Source organism: Lithobates pipiens, unplaced genomic scaffold (assembly GCF_037356315.1).
Source record: "Lithobates pipiens isolate NorthernLeopardFrog02 unplaced genomic scaffold, aLitPip1_a1.2 Scaffold_3, whole genome shotgun sequence".
NCBI lineage: Eukaryota > Metazoa > Chordata > Amphibia > Anura > Ranidae > Lithobates > Lithobates pipiens.
In genome coordinates this window covers 41,996,938-42,011,990 of record NW_027507790.1, presented here as the reverse complement: position 1 = coordinate 42,011,990, position 15,053 = coordinate 41,996,938, and the positions used below count along the sequence as shown (strand labels likewise).

At 48.3% G+C, this 15,053-nt stretch overlaps 1 protein-coding gene across 2 annotated transcripts in view; it reads right to left on the bottom strand.

Moving 5' to 3' along the window:
- The window catches only part of GGT1 (gamma-glutamyltransferase 1), a 266,175-nt gene that overhangs the window by 89,490 nt on the left and 161,632 nt on the right, over positions 1-15,053 (bottom strand). The gene's annotated exons all lie outside the window — the stretch shown is intronic.

Sequence of the window (15,053 nt, the reverse complement as noted above, 5' to 3'; positions counted from 1 at the left end):
TTACCAGTCCTTATAAGAACTTTTGTGGAACAAGCAGGTTGTGTGTTCGTGATTAGCAGACTGTACGTCAGTCCCTATACCGCTGAAGGACTGCTGCAGTATAGGTGAGCGGTCAGCAGTGGTGCACGTCAACCCTATCTATTGTGGACCTATAGCGGTCCTTACAGAACAGCAGACTGTACCGCACTCAAGCCTATGTACCGTAGCACCCTATACCAAGTTACCAGTCCTTATAAGAACTTTTGTGGACCAAGCAGGTTGTGTATTAGTGTTTAGCAGACTGTACGTCAGTCCCTATACCGCTGAAGGACTGCTGCAGTATAGGGCAGCGGTCAGCAGTGGTGCACGTCAACCCTATCTATTGTGGACCGATAGCGGTCCTTACAGAACAGCAGACTGTACCGCACTCAAGCCTATGTACCGTAGCACCCTATACCAAGTTACCAGTCCTTATAAGAACTTTTGTGGACCAAGCAGGTTGTGTATTAGTGTTTAGCAGACTGTACGTCAGTCCCTATACCGCTGAAGGACTGCTGCAGTATAGGTGAGCGGTCAGCAGTGGTGCACGTCAACCCTATCTATTGTGGACCTATAGCGGTCCTTACAGAACAGCAGACTGTACCGCACTCAAGCCTATGTACCGTAGCACCCTATACCAAGTTACCAGTCCTTATAAGAACTTTTGTGGACCAAGCAGGTTGTGTATTAGTGTTTAGCAGACTGTACGTCAGTCCCTATACCGCTGAAGGACTGCTGCAGTATAGGGCAGCGGTCAGCAGTGGTGCACGTCAACCCTATCTATTGTGGACCGATAGCGGTCCTTACAGAACAGCAGACTGTACCGCACTCAAGCCTATGTACCGTAGCACCCTATACCAAGTTACCAGTCCTTATAAGAACTTTTGTGGACCAAGCAGGTTGTGTATTAGTGTTTAGCAGACTGTACGTCAGTCCCTATACCGCTGAAGGACTGCTGCAGTATAGGGCAGCGGTCAGCAGTGGTGCACGTCAACCCTATCTATTGTGGACCGATAGCGGTCCTTACAGAACAGCAGACTGTACCGCACTCAAGCCTATGTACCGTAGCACCCTATACCAAGTTACCAGTCCTTATAAGAACTTTTGTGGACCAAGCCGGTTGTGTATTAGTGTTTAGCAGACTGTACGTCAGTCCCTATACCGCTGAAGGACTGCTGCAGTATAGGGCAGCGGTCAGCAGTGGTGCACGTCAACCCTATCTATTGTGGACCGATAGCGGTCCTTACAGAACAGCAGACTGTACCGCACTCAAGCCTATGTACCGTAGCACCCTATACCAAGTTACCAGTCCTTATAAGAACTTTTGTGGAACAAGCAGGTTGTGTGTTAGTGATTAGCAGACTGTACGTCAGTCCCTATACCGCTGAAGGACTGCTGCAGTATAGGGCAGCGGTCAGCAGTGGTGCACGTCAACCCTATCTATTGTGGACCGATAGCGGTCCTTACAGAACAGCAGACTGTACCGCACTCAAGCCTATGTACCGTAGCACCCTATACCAAGTTACCAGTCCTTATAAGAACTTTTGTGGAACAAGCAGGTTGTGTGTTAGTGATTAGCAGACTGTACGTCAGTCCCTATACCGCTGAAGGACTGCTGCAGTATAGGTGAGCGGTCAGCAGTGGTGCACGTCAACCCTATCTATTGTGGACCTATAGCGGTCCTTACAGAACAGCAGACTGTACCGCACTCAAGCCTATGTACCGTAGCACCCTATACCAAGTTACCAGTCCTTATAAGAACTTTTGTGGACCAAGCAGGTTGTGTATTAGTGTTTAGCAGACTGTACGTCAGTCCCTATACCGCTGAAGGACTGCTGCAGTATAGGGCAGCGGTCAGCAGTGGTGCACGTCAACCCTATCTATTGTGGACCGATAGCGGTCCTTACAGAACAGCAGACTGTACCGCACTCAAGCCTATGTACCGTAGCACCCTATACCAAGTTACCAGTCCTTATAAGAACTTTTGTGGACCAAGCAGGTTGTGTATTAGTGTTTAGCAGACTGTACGTCAGTCCCTATACCGCTGAAGGACTGCTGCAGTATAGGGCAGCGGTCAGCAGTGGTGCACGTCAACCCTATCTATTGTGGACCGATAGCGGTCCTTACAGAACAGCAGACTGTACCGCACTCAAGCCTATGTACCGTAGCACCCTATACCAAGTTACCAGTCCTTATAAGAACTTTTGTGGACCAAGCAGGTTGTGTATTAGTGTTTAGCAGACTGTACCTCAGTCCCTATACCGCTGAAGGACTGCTGCAGTATAGGGCAGCGGTCAGCAGTGGTGCACGTCAACCCTATCTATTGTGGACCGATAGCGGTCCTTACAGAACAGCAGACTGTACCGCACTCAAGCCTATGTACCGTAGCACCCTATACCAAGTTACCAGTCCTTATAAGAACTTTTGTGGAACAAGCAGGTTGTGTGTTAGTGATTAGCAGACTGTACGTCAGTCCCTATACCGCTGAAGGACTGCTGCAGTATAGGGCAGCGGTCAGCAGTGGTGCACGTCAACCCTATCTATTGTGGACCGATAGCGGTCCTTACAGAACAGCAGACTGTACCGCACTCAAGCCTATGTACCGTAGCACCCTATACCAAGTTACCAGTCCTTATAAGAACTTTTGTGGAACAAGTGAGTTGTGAATGTTTAGCAGACTGCAGCAGAAGGGCAGCAGTCAAGTATAATATCCTTTCTATATTTGGAAGAAAGAATATTATACATGTACAAGCCTATTACTGTACCACTGATACCAGTCCTGAAAAGAACCTTTGTGGAACTAATAATAACAGCAAGTCTTTAAAATTACCCTCACTGCCTGACAACACTGCTTCCTTCCTGTCCCTATACAAATTGGCAAAAAAAGAGAACGATTAGTGGTTACTGGAACAGCTCTTTTGTGGACCTTGATAGTAACAGCTAATGATGATGATGATGATGATGATGATGAAAGACTAATCTGGCTGTCCCTGTAGCATACACCGTCCTTTCCCTTTCTCTAAACTAACAAAAGACACTCAGGCTGCTGCAAGAATCAGCAGCACAGCAAACCTATCAACACCTAACACCTATACCAGTCCTGAAAAGAACTTTTGTGTACCAAATAGCTAGTGGTTTATCTCTCCCTACTCCACACAGGAACCTGTCCCTATCGTAACAGAAGAAAGAATGTAAAATGGCCACCGGATCGGGTGTATTTATAGGTTAGGGGGAATGTACAAGTGTCCATGTGCTGTCATGTCTCAATTGGCTGTCCTGTATCACATGATAAACGTGTCACCAAAGGTTAAAGTTCTTGTATACATTAAACACGTAAGTCCGCCGCGGCGAACGACGGAAAAAGGCGTTCGAACGTGCGGACCGCGAATGTCGGAAATTCGCCGCGAAACGACCGCCGGGCGAACCGTTCGGCCATCACTATCTGCCACTATACCTCCCTATCTATCCACATCTGCCACCATACCTCCCTATACCTACATCTGCACCATACCTCCCTATTCACCACTATACCTCCCTATCTACCCCCATTGGCTACCATGCCTCCCTGTCTACCCACATCTGCCACCATACCCCCCTACCTATATCTGCCACTATACCTCCCTATCTACCACTATACCACCTTTATTACCCAAATCTGCCACTATACCAACCTATTCTACCCAAACCTTCCACTACACCCCCCTATGCTACCCAAACCCTCCACTATTCTACCCAAACCTGACACTATACCACCAAACCTCACCCTTTACCATCCAAACCTCCCACTATACCACCTATACTATCCACTCCTGCCACTATACCACCTATACTGTACCCTCCTGACCTCCCCTTTACTGTGTCCTCCAACCCCCCCTGTACTATGCCCTCCTGTCCCCCCCCCCCCCAATACTGTGTAAAGTCTTACATAAATACAGGCAGGCTGGGAGAGGCATTTATGGCAGTATGGCAGGGGGCAGTGTGTACAAGGATGGGGATAGTTTCAAAAAGGAGTGGGAGCCGTGTGTACAGGGAAAGAGTCAGTGTACATAGAGGTTCAGTGTATATGGGGGGGCAGTGTGTAGAGAAGACGGGGCAGTGTGTATGGGGGTGAAATTAATTTGGTATAATTCCCTGGAAGTGTGTATTTTTTGTTGCTAATCAGACTCAAAGCCACGCCCAATATGTAGCCTCATTTAGCCACACCCACTCCTTGCCCCCTTTGCGCATATCACACCACAGGTCACCATCTCCCTGGTAGGGGCCCATGATTTTAATAAGATGGCCCTGGGTGCACCTTAAGGCCGCGTACACACGCGGGGACTGTTCGCCCAACTTTGTCCGTCAAACAGTTTCGGCAAACAGTCCGCTCAAACTTAGCATGGACGGACATGGCCACACACGACGGACGAACAGTTTGCTGAAACCGTGCGCGATGACGTGAACGGCACGTACGACGGGACGAAAAATACGACGTCCTATACACTGCATTATAGCTTTCGGCGTGAAAATCCTTTCTGAGCATGCGCGCAACTTTGTTTGACGAACAAGCCTACACACGAGCGGACTGTTCGCTGAAACAAGGTTTCAGCGGACAGTTTTTCGGAAATTCCGAAAAACCTTGTCCGTCAAACTGTCCGCTGAAACTGTCCGCTGAAAGCCCACACACGAGCGGACTGTCCGCCCAAACACTGTTCAGTGGACAAAGTTGGGCGAACAGTCCGCCCGTGTGTACGCGGCCTTAGTGTGTTGTGGTGCCCGAAACATCAACCGATTGTGAGGATTAAGATTCCTTTTACTGATTCACTTTTCACTTTGCGACTATTCAGATCACTAATATTTCTCTGTGGGACTATATATTTATTTTTATCTAATTGTGTATTAACACTGGATTCACATTAGTACTGGATACACGTGAAAGGCACATGAATCACGACCATATCCTTATAGGCATTACATCAGCAGATACCCCATGTCAACATACAAATAAGCCAGGAAAACCACATAACATAAAACTGTATACAGTACAGTTTTATGTACAGACTACTTACAAATTCAGAGGTAAAAAAATGCTTAAACAAACAATCTCGAGAGCTTGTTGAAAACGTACTAGTTTCGAAAAGCGCGATGACTTTACAAGCGATAGCTCTGTCCTCTGTGTTTCATCACATCTGATGCCGTAGGGGGGCGTGGTAGTGTTAGATGCACTAGCAGATTTAGGTATACTAACAAACTGAAGCCAAACTTCAGCTAGCACTCTTTAAGCAGTTAAACAGTTCATTTTTTTCTTTTGATAAAGATTTTACATAAATATACTAGACATGTGCAGAGTAAAATATTTTGTTGCGGAATTTCGTTTTCGTACGAAAAATTAATTTCGTTACTCCCGAAATTCGTTTTTATTTATTTAGTTTTTCGTTCAAAAATTGCATTCGTCCGAAAATCCACATGAATTACGGTCAACTCTGTCTTTGAAGGCTTATGGTGTCTGTCGAATATATAAAGAAGATTCGACGGAGCTAGTATATAGGAAAAAAAAGTCCTTTAAAATCACTCGCAGCTATTATGAATTGTCGGCTCCGTAATACAGAGAACGCTCATTGAAAGTCATTGATAAAAAAAAATAAAAAAATGTAAATAAAAAGCGTGGGGGTCCCTCAAATTCAATAATTAAACCCTTCAGGTCTGGTTTGGATATTAAGGGGCACCCCGCGTCAAATTAAAAAAAAAATTGACGTGGGGGTCCCCCTAAAAATCCATACCAGACCCTTTATCCGAGCATGCAACCTGGCAGACCGCAGGAAAAGGGGGGGGGGGAGAGAGCGGCCCCCCTCCCTCCTGAACTGTACCAGGCCATCCCCACAACCCTGGCCAGTGGTTGTGGGGGTCTGCGGGCGGGGGGCTTATCAGAATCTGGAAGCCCCCTTTAACAAGGGGACCCCCAGACCCCCCCCCCCCCGTTTGAAATGGTAAGGGGGTACAAAAGACAGAAGATGGATGGATTCGCTGCGCTGGATCAGATCAGCCATCGCTGGACCGCGGAGAGATGATCATCATTTGCTGGATAGCAAGAGTGGATTAGCACCGCTGGAATCATTTTTTTATTTTTTATTTTTTTTAATAAAGGAATTTTTCAAAAGTGTGTTTGTCTTATTTAACTATTTTTTACAGTTTCTTTGTGAAATGGTAGGGGTACTTTTTACCCCCCTTACCATTTCAAACAGGGGGCTTCCAGATTCTGATAAGCCCCCGCCCGCAAACGCCCACAACCACCGGCCAGGGTTGTGGGGATGAGGCCCTTCTCCACATCAACATGGGGACAAGGTGCTTTGAGGGGTCACAGACCCCCAAAGCATCCTCCCAATGTTGAGGGCATGTGGCCTGGTACGGTTCAGGAGGGAGGGGGGGAGCTCTCTCGCCCCCCCCTTTTCCTGCGGCCTGCCAGGTTGCGTGCTCGGATAAAGGGTCTGGTATGGATTTTTTAAATTTGAAGCAGGGTTCCCCTTAATATCCATACTAGACCTGAAGGGCCTGGTAATTGAATTTGGGGCACCCCCACGCTTTAAAAAAAAAATTATTTATTTATTTTATCAATGACTTTCAATGAGCGTTCTCTGTATTACGGAGCCGACAATTCATAATAGCTGCGAGTGATTTTAAAGGACTTTTTTTCCTGCATAAATGACACTTTGTGCAGGGACAGTTCTAAGCACCAGAAACATGCGCCCCTTCACAGGCATACTATAGACACCCCCCAGGTACGAAATTTAAAGGAATATTACACTTTAAGGCCGCGTACACACGGGCGGACTGTTCGCCCAACTTTGTCCGCTGAACAGTGTTTCAGCGGACAGTCCGCCCGTGTGTGGGCTTTCAGCGGACAGTTTGACGGACAAAGTCTTTCGGAAATTCCGAAAAACTGTCCGCTGAAACTTGGTTTGAGCGGACAGTCCGCCCGTGTGTAGGCCACTTTCGAAATGAGCAAACTGTTCCCGCTCGGAGGAAAGTCTGCTCATTTCGAGCGCGTGTGAAGGTAGGCGGGGCCCGCGACGGAGACGTCGCGGGCTCCGCCGCCTGGAATGGACTTAAAGGGGAACCCCAACGCCGAAAAAAAAATCGGCGTGGGGGTCCCCCCAAAGTCCACAACAGACCCTTGTCCGAGCACGCTACCCGGCCGGCCAGGAAAGGGGGGCGAGCGAGCGCGCCCCCCCTCCTGAGCCGTACCAGGCCGCGTGCCCTCAACATGGGGGGTGCCTTGGGGAAGGGGGGGCCGCACGGCCCCCCCACCCCAAAGCACCTTGTCCCCATGTTGATGAGGACAAGGGCCTCTTCCCGACAACCCTGGCCGTTGGTTGTCGGGGTCTGCGGGCGGGGGGCTTATCGGAATCCGGGAGCCCCCTTTAAGAAGGGGGCCCCCGGATACCGGCCCCCCACCCTATGTGAATGAGTATGGGGTACAATGTACCCCTACCCATTCACCTGTAAAATAAAAGTACCCAAAAAAAAAACACAACACACGAGAAAAAATATTTTATTGCACAGCTCCGGGGGTCTTCCGTCTTCGGGGGTCTTCTCGCAGGACTCCTCCGCTATCTTCGTGTAGCTCTTTTGCTAGCGGAGGAGTCCGGCTTTCTTCCTCCCCGCCGCCGGCCTCTTCTCCCGACTTCGGGGGTCTTGTCCCCCTCTTCGGTTCTTCTGCCGGGCCACCGCGCCTTCTTGTAGCTCTTTTGCAGGCGGTGGCCCGGTCTTCTGTCGCCGCCGCCTTCCGTTCTTCTGCCGGGCCACCGCGCCTTCTTATAGCTCTTTTGCAGGCGGTGGCCCGGTCTTCTGTCGCCGCTGTCGCCGTCGCCGCCTTCCGTTCTTCTTCTTCTTGTTCTTCTTCTTCTTCTCCAGGAGATGTTGACACGACGCTCTCTCCGGCCGGAATGCCAGAGCCACCCTGCGCTGCCACTTATATAGTGACAATGGGGCGGTGTCACATGGTATATGTCACATGGGTTGGTGTCACATGGTGACCCCGCCCCCTTACGATGTCATAGTCCCCATGTGACATCAACCCATGTGACCAACCCATGTGACATATACCATGTGAGACCGCCCCATTGTCACTATATAAGTGGCAGCGCAGGGCGGCTCTGGCATTCCGGCCGGAGAGAGCGTCGTGTCAACATCTCCTGGAGAAGAAGAAGAAGAAGAAGAAGAAGAAGAAGAAGAAGAAGAACGGAAGGCGGTGACGGCGACAGAAGACCGGGCCACCGCCTGCAAAAGAGCTATAAGAAGGCGCGGTGGCCCGGCAGAAGAATGGAAGGCGGTGGCGACAGAAGACCGGGCCACCGCCTGCAAAAGAGCTACAAGAAGGCGCGGTGGCCCGGCAGAAGAACCGAAGAGGGGGACAAGACCCCCGAAGTCGGGAGAAGAGGCCGGCGGCGGGGAGGAAGAAAGCCTGACTCCTCCGCTAGCAAAAGAGCTACACGAAGATAGCGGAGGAGTCCGGCGAGAAGACCCCCGAAGACGGAAGACCCCCGGAGCTGTGCAATAAAATATTTTTTCTCGTGTGTTGTGTTTTTTTTTGGGGTACTTTTATTTTACAGGTGAATGGGTAGGGGTACATTGTACCCCATACTCATTCACATAGGGTGGGGGGCCGGTATCCGGGGGCCCCCTTCTTAAAGGGGGCTCCCGGATTCCGATAAGCCCCCCGCCCGCAGACCCCGACAACCAAAGGCCAGGGTTGTCGGGAAGAGGCCCTTGTCCTCATCAACATGGGGACAAGGTGCTTTGGGGTGGGGGGGGCCGCGCGGCCCCCCCTTCCCCAAGGCACCCCCCATGTTGAGGGCACGCGGCCTGGTACGGCTCAGGGGGGGGGGCGCGCTCGCTCGCCCCCCCTTTCCTGGCCGGCCGGGTAGCGTGCTCGGACAAGGGTCTGTTGTGGACTTTGGGGGAACCCCCACGCCGATTTTTTTCAGGGTTGGGGTTCCCCTTTAAGTCCATTCCAGGCGGCGGTGCCCGTGACGTCTCCTTCGCGGGCCCCGCCTACCTGTACACGCGCTCGAAATGGGCGGACTTGCCTCCGCCTTACGTGGGCGAGTCCGTTCATTTCAAAAGTTGAGCGAACTGTTTGGCAAACAGTTCGCTGAAACAGTCCGCTCGTGTGTGGGCAAGTCCGCTCATGCAAATTTTGAGCGGACTGTTGCGGCAACTGTTTGACGAACAAAGTTTCAGCGAACAGTCCCCGCGTGTGTACGCGGCCTTACTGTTTCACTTTAATCATTATTAAAATCACTGCTCCCGAAAAAACTGCAGTTTTTTTAAAAAAAAAATTCGCATTGATCCATGTCTCCTGGGGCAGGACCCGGGTCCCCAAACACTTTTTAGGACAGTAACTTGCAGAATCTTCTCTCTGTCAAATCTTTTTTCTCTGTCGAATATTTTCTCTATATAATCTTGGACTAATAGGAGGTAAGGTTAGGCACAATCGACCACAGGTTCTATAGACACAGATTGTTATTGTCAGAGTCACGTCGAATCTCCTATTCTATATCAAACTGTTGTAACAACGAAAATAAATAAATGCTTTATGTCGGATCTTTCGTTTTTTGGATTCTGGGCTTTCGTTATCGTTTGTGAAAACGAAAACGAAAATACCTGAAATTCGGCCGAAAATGTATTCGGACGAAAACGAATGCACATGTCTAAAATATACAGTATTTCACAAAATTGAGTACACCCCTCAAATTTTTGTAAATATTTTATTATATCTTTTCATGTGACAACACTGAAGAAATTACACTTTGCTACACTGTAAAGTAGTGAGTGTACAGCTTGTTTAATGGTGTACATTTGTTGTCCCCTCAAAATACCTCAACACATAGCCATTAATGTGTAATCCGCTGGCAACAAAAGCGAGTACACCCCTAATTGAAAAAGTACAAAATGTGGCCCAAAGTTTTGTGTGGCCACCTTCATTTTCCAGCACTGCCTTAACCCTCTTGGGCATGGAGATCACCAGAGCTTCACAGGTTGCCACTGGAGTCCTCTTCCATGCCTTCATGACATCACAGAGCTGGTTGGATGTTAGAGACCTTGCGCTCATCCACCTTCCATTTGAGGATGCCCCACAGATGCTCAATAGGGTTTAGGTCTGGAGACATGCTTGGCCAGTCCATCACCTTTACCCTCAGCTTCTTTAGCAAGGCAGTGGTCGTCTTGAAGGTGTTTTTGGGGTCGTTATGTTGGAATACTGCCCTGCGGCCCAGTCTCCAAAGGGAGGGGATCATACTCTGCTTCAGTATGTCACAGTACATGTTGGCATTCATGGTTCCCTCAAGGAACTGTAGCTCCCCAGTGAGGCAGCCACAGACAATGACACTTCCACCACCATGCTTGACTGTAGGCAAGACACACTTGTCTTTGTACTCCTCACCCGATTGTCGTTACACACGCTTGACACCATCTGAACCAAATAAGTTTATCTTGGTCTCATCAGACCACAGGACATGGTTCCAGTAATCCATATCTTTAGTCTGCTTTTCTTCAGCAAACTGTTTTGTGGGCTTTCTTGTGCATCATCTGTAGAAGAGGCTTTCTTCTGGGATGACAGTCACGCAGACCAATTTGATGCCGTGTGCAGCTTATGGTCTGAGCACTGACAGGCTGACCCCCCACCCCTTCAACCTCTGCAGCATTGCTGGCAGCACTCATACGTCTATTTCCCAAAAACAACCTCTGGATATGACGCTGAGCACATGCACTCAACTCCTTTGGTCGACCAAGACAAGGCCTTTTCTGAGTGGAACCTGTCCTGTTAAACCGCTGTATGGTCCTGGCCACCGTGCTGCAGCTGAGTTTAAGGGTCTTGGCATCTTCTTATAGCCTAGGGCATCTTTATGTAGAGCAACAATTCTTTTTTTCAGATCCTCAGAGTTCTTTGACATGAGGTGCCATGTTGAGCTTCCAGGGACCTGTATGAGAGAGCGATAACACCAAATTTAACACCTGCTCCCCATTCACACCTGGGACCTTGTAACACTAACGAGTCACATGACACTGGGGAGGGAAAATGGCTAATTGGGCCCAATTTGGACATTTATACTTAGGGGTTACTCACTTTTGTTGCCAGCGGTCTAGACATTAATGGCTGTGTGTTGAGTTATTTTGAGGGGACGGCAAATTTACACTGTTATACAAGCTGTACACTCACTACTTTACATTGTAGCAAATGGTAAATTTCTTCAGTTTTGTCACATGAAAAGATATAATATATTTACTAAAATTTGAGGGGTGTTGACTCACACACCCCACACAGAGGAACGCTTGTCTGTCAGGAAGTAGGCTGATGGGCTTTATTTTTAACCCTCCTCCTGGTTTACCCTTTGTGGATGGGACAAGGCATTTTGGGGTGTAGTAAGGATATTTGCTATTTTAGCTCTAATTCTTCACAAAAGTGAACTGAGACACCCATGCATTTAATCTTCTCCCCTTTTATGGACATCTCTTGGGTAAGACATATCTGGAGGAAGTGTGCAGGATAATACACACTTGCACTGCATTTCTTATATATTTAAACATCAGTCCGGTGACATATCCACATCAATAAGCGGTACGTATCCTGTGTTGTTCTTCGAGTATACACCCTATTAATGGATGATTTCAGAAATATCAATATGCCATTGAGTTTTTTGCTCTTCACCCCTGATGAAAGTTCTGTGATACCAGCAACTAGAAACGCGTCGGGTGTGGGTGATGTAAGAAGAGTATTTTAATTATCCATTCATTGGCTTGTCTTATTGATCTATGTACTTGTTTATTTGTAAACACGCCACTGAGACACTGGTAGCCCATGTGTCTTTTTGGCGGTATTTTGTATTTATGTTGTAACCATCAATAAAGTATGTATATGTTTTCCATTGTTGTTTGGTGTTGCTGGTCATTTAAAATCCCACCCAATTGGGGGGGGGGGGGGGTTTCTTCTTTCTATAGTAAAGGTGGTTGGTTTCTTAGTGGCGACAGCTTCCCTTCTACCTCCCACCACTACAAGTTCTCCGGCCGGCAGAACCATCACTTTTGGTTGGACTGCAAGCCGCAGTCCCAATCCTGTGCTGCCCTCTTACTTCTGGAAATGCCCTCACACAGCCTGGCAGCCTGATGCCCCTGGGATAGGCCCAATCTCTTGCCTAGCAGCCTGGGGCAGATGACATGCCCACCCATGGCGGTCTGGGTGGCACACAAGAACTCTGGATCACCTGACCTCATCCGAATATATAGGCTCTCGGCCAAGGGAATCAACAAAATCCCTGCCCATTGGCTGAGATACCCCATATACCCATAACCTGGCCTTGAGTTGTCCTTCTCAATCTAATACCTCCAGGTACCCAGCCACCCGGTGGTAGAAGAGGAAAGTACAACCAGGCCAACTTAGGGAGAAGTCAATGGATCCTTAGAAATTAACAACAGTAGCTACTCCTGACAGGGAATTTGGCAAGGAGCTCCCTGACTAAACCCCAAGGGCACTACACTTTGAACATGTCAAAGAAACAAATTACTTCTTTGGTCATCTAAAACTACAAATTTTCCTAGTTGTCCCTGAAGGAACACCTTTATGAGACAAACATTAGCATTGGTTTTCTCTGCAAGTCCTTGGTGATGTATCTCACTATGTTTAGATATGATTGCTGGAGGTGACTGCTCCCTGCCATAATCTGACTTGGGTGTAAGATATTCAGTGGCAGCAGAGTCTTTCTTAAAGGGACTGTAAGGCTGATACATGCCTGTCTCCAGGGCCAGGACAAGACATGGGCAGAAGAGACACCTGCCCTGAGTGCAGCGGCTCTGTGTAGATGCTGGGGCGCACTTGAAGCTGGAGCAGCGCCCCTCTCTTCTACGGTAGCCAAAAACAAATGCTAGGAAGTAATTAAATCACCTCACATTATAAGGCATTATAAGTTCACTGCACATCAGGCTCAGCCTCATTTACTGCCAGGCTGACACAGGGCCGGTGCTACCACTAGGCAAACTAGGCAGCCGCCTAGGGCGCACTTCTGCCTGGGGGCGCCGGGCCACTGGTGTTCCTACTCTCTTCTCTCTGCAGCAAGCATCAGCAGGCAGCCGCCTTTGCACATAATGTCAGAGGTGCAGCGGCGGCGGAGGACTGTGTCTATGGCCCAACTCCAGAATGAATGGAAGCAAGCAAACATTCATTGATGGGCACTGGTAGGCTGCATTGTTGAGCATTGGTAGGCTGCATTGATGGGTGTTGGTAGGCTGCATTGATGGGCGTTGGTAGGCTGCATTGATGGGCGTTGGTAGGCTGCATTGATGGGCGTTGGTAGGCTGCATTGATGGGCGTTGGTAGGCTGCATTGATGAGCGTTGGTAGGCTGCATTCATGAGCGTTGGTAGGCTGCATTCATGAGCGTTGGTAGGCTGCATTGATGGGCGTTGGTAGGCTGCATTGATGGGCGTTGGCAGGCTGATTGATGGGCGTTGGCGAGGCTGCATTGATGGGCGTTGGTAGGCTGCATTGATGGGCGTTGGTAGGCTGCATTCATGAGCGTTGGTAGGCTGCATTCATGAGCGTTGGTAGGCTGCATTCATGAGCGTTGGTAGGCTGCATTCATGAGCGTTGGTAGGCTGCATTCATGAGCGTTGGTAGGCTGCATTCATGAGCGTTGGTAGGCTGCATTCATGAGCGTTGGTAGGCTGCATTCATGAGCGTTGGTAGGCTGCATTGATGGGCGTTGGTAGGCTGCATTCATGAGCATTGGTAGGCTGCATTCATGAGCGTTGGTAGACTGCATTCATGAGCGTTGGTAGGCTGCATTCATGAGCGTTGGTAGGCTGCATTCATGAGCGTTGGTAGGCTGCATTGATGGGTGCTGGTTGGCTGCATTGATGGGCGCTGGTGAGGCTGCATTGATGGGTGATGGTGATGCTTCATTTGATGGGCGCTTCATTAAAAAGATGGGGTATACATGGGCAGGGGAAAGGGGATGGAGTCGGGGTGGAGCCAGGGGCGGCAAAATGAGGTTTCGCCTAGGGTGTCAAAAATCCTTGCACCAGCCCTGGGCTGACACCCCTATCGTGATCTCCCGAATTAGCTCTGCTATCTTCAGCTATCCCTGTGTTTCGTCAAATTAGGCGACCCGTCAGATTTTGTAACAGAAGTGACGTTCTGTCGCCACCATCTTGCTACACCCCGCATTCGTCCACAGTAAGGATACAGTGAGAAGGTGGCAAGCGGACATCTTGTTACACCCAACAGAGTTTTGCATTTCACACTTATTTTTAACAGTAAACTCAGCTTATATAATGAAACTCAGTATTTTGAAATCTGTCAGACTGTTTTGATGTTGAATTTTCAATGCAGTTCAATACAACACAAAAAAGTACATGAAAGTTAAGCAGGACACGGTTTAAGGCCTTTTTAAAAGTTACTTTAATTTCTGTTAGCATAGCTAGATTTCAGCATTTCTTTTGAGCTCTAGAACATATGCTTTGCTTGAGCTTAATTGACTATTCAGCTTTTATTTACTTATGTCTGCTGTTTCCATGACAGGAGGTTCTCACAGTTTACACTCAAAGGGGCTGCCAGTAGACTATGAAGATGAATGCTTTCTGGCAAAGATTAGTATTAACTTTATAAACTATAGTTTACAATATTTCAAAATCAGAAGAGCAGCCACCCTCTCTGTTCACAGAAGTGCATTCATAAACGCTGATCTTAACAGCCAATTCCTTTTTTTTTCCCCCATGCAGCTTCCTGCCATCAGGATTGCCAGTGGAAACCAGTAGCTTCCAGCAAGCTATCACGTACTCAGGCATGGCCAGTTTCTGCATTTATAGACAATGCACTGGCTTCTAAAATCATTGCACGCTGAATTATAATCTATGCATCTAGCAATCACTATTATCATTTACATTTATCTATGTATTTGTATTTTTATTTTACTTGAATGTTTATTCATACCATTTGTCAAATAACAAGTCAGTTATGAGAAAAAAAAAAATAAGTCGCATACAAGTGAAAGACAATAGAGTAAA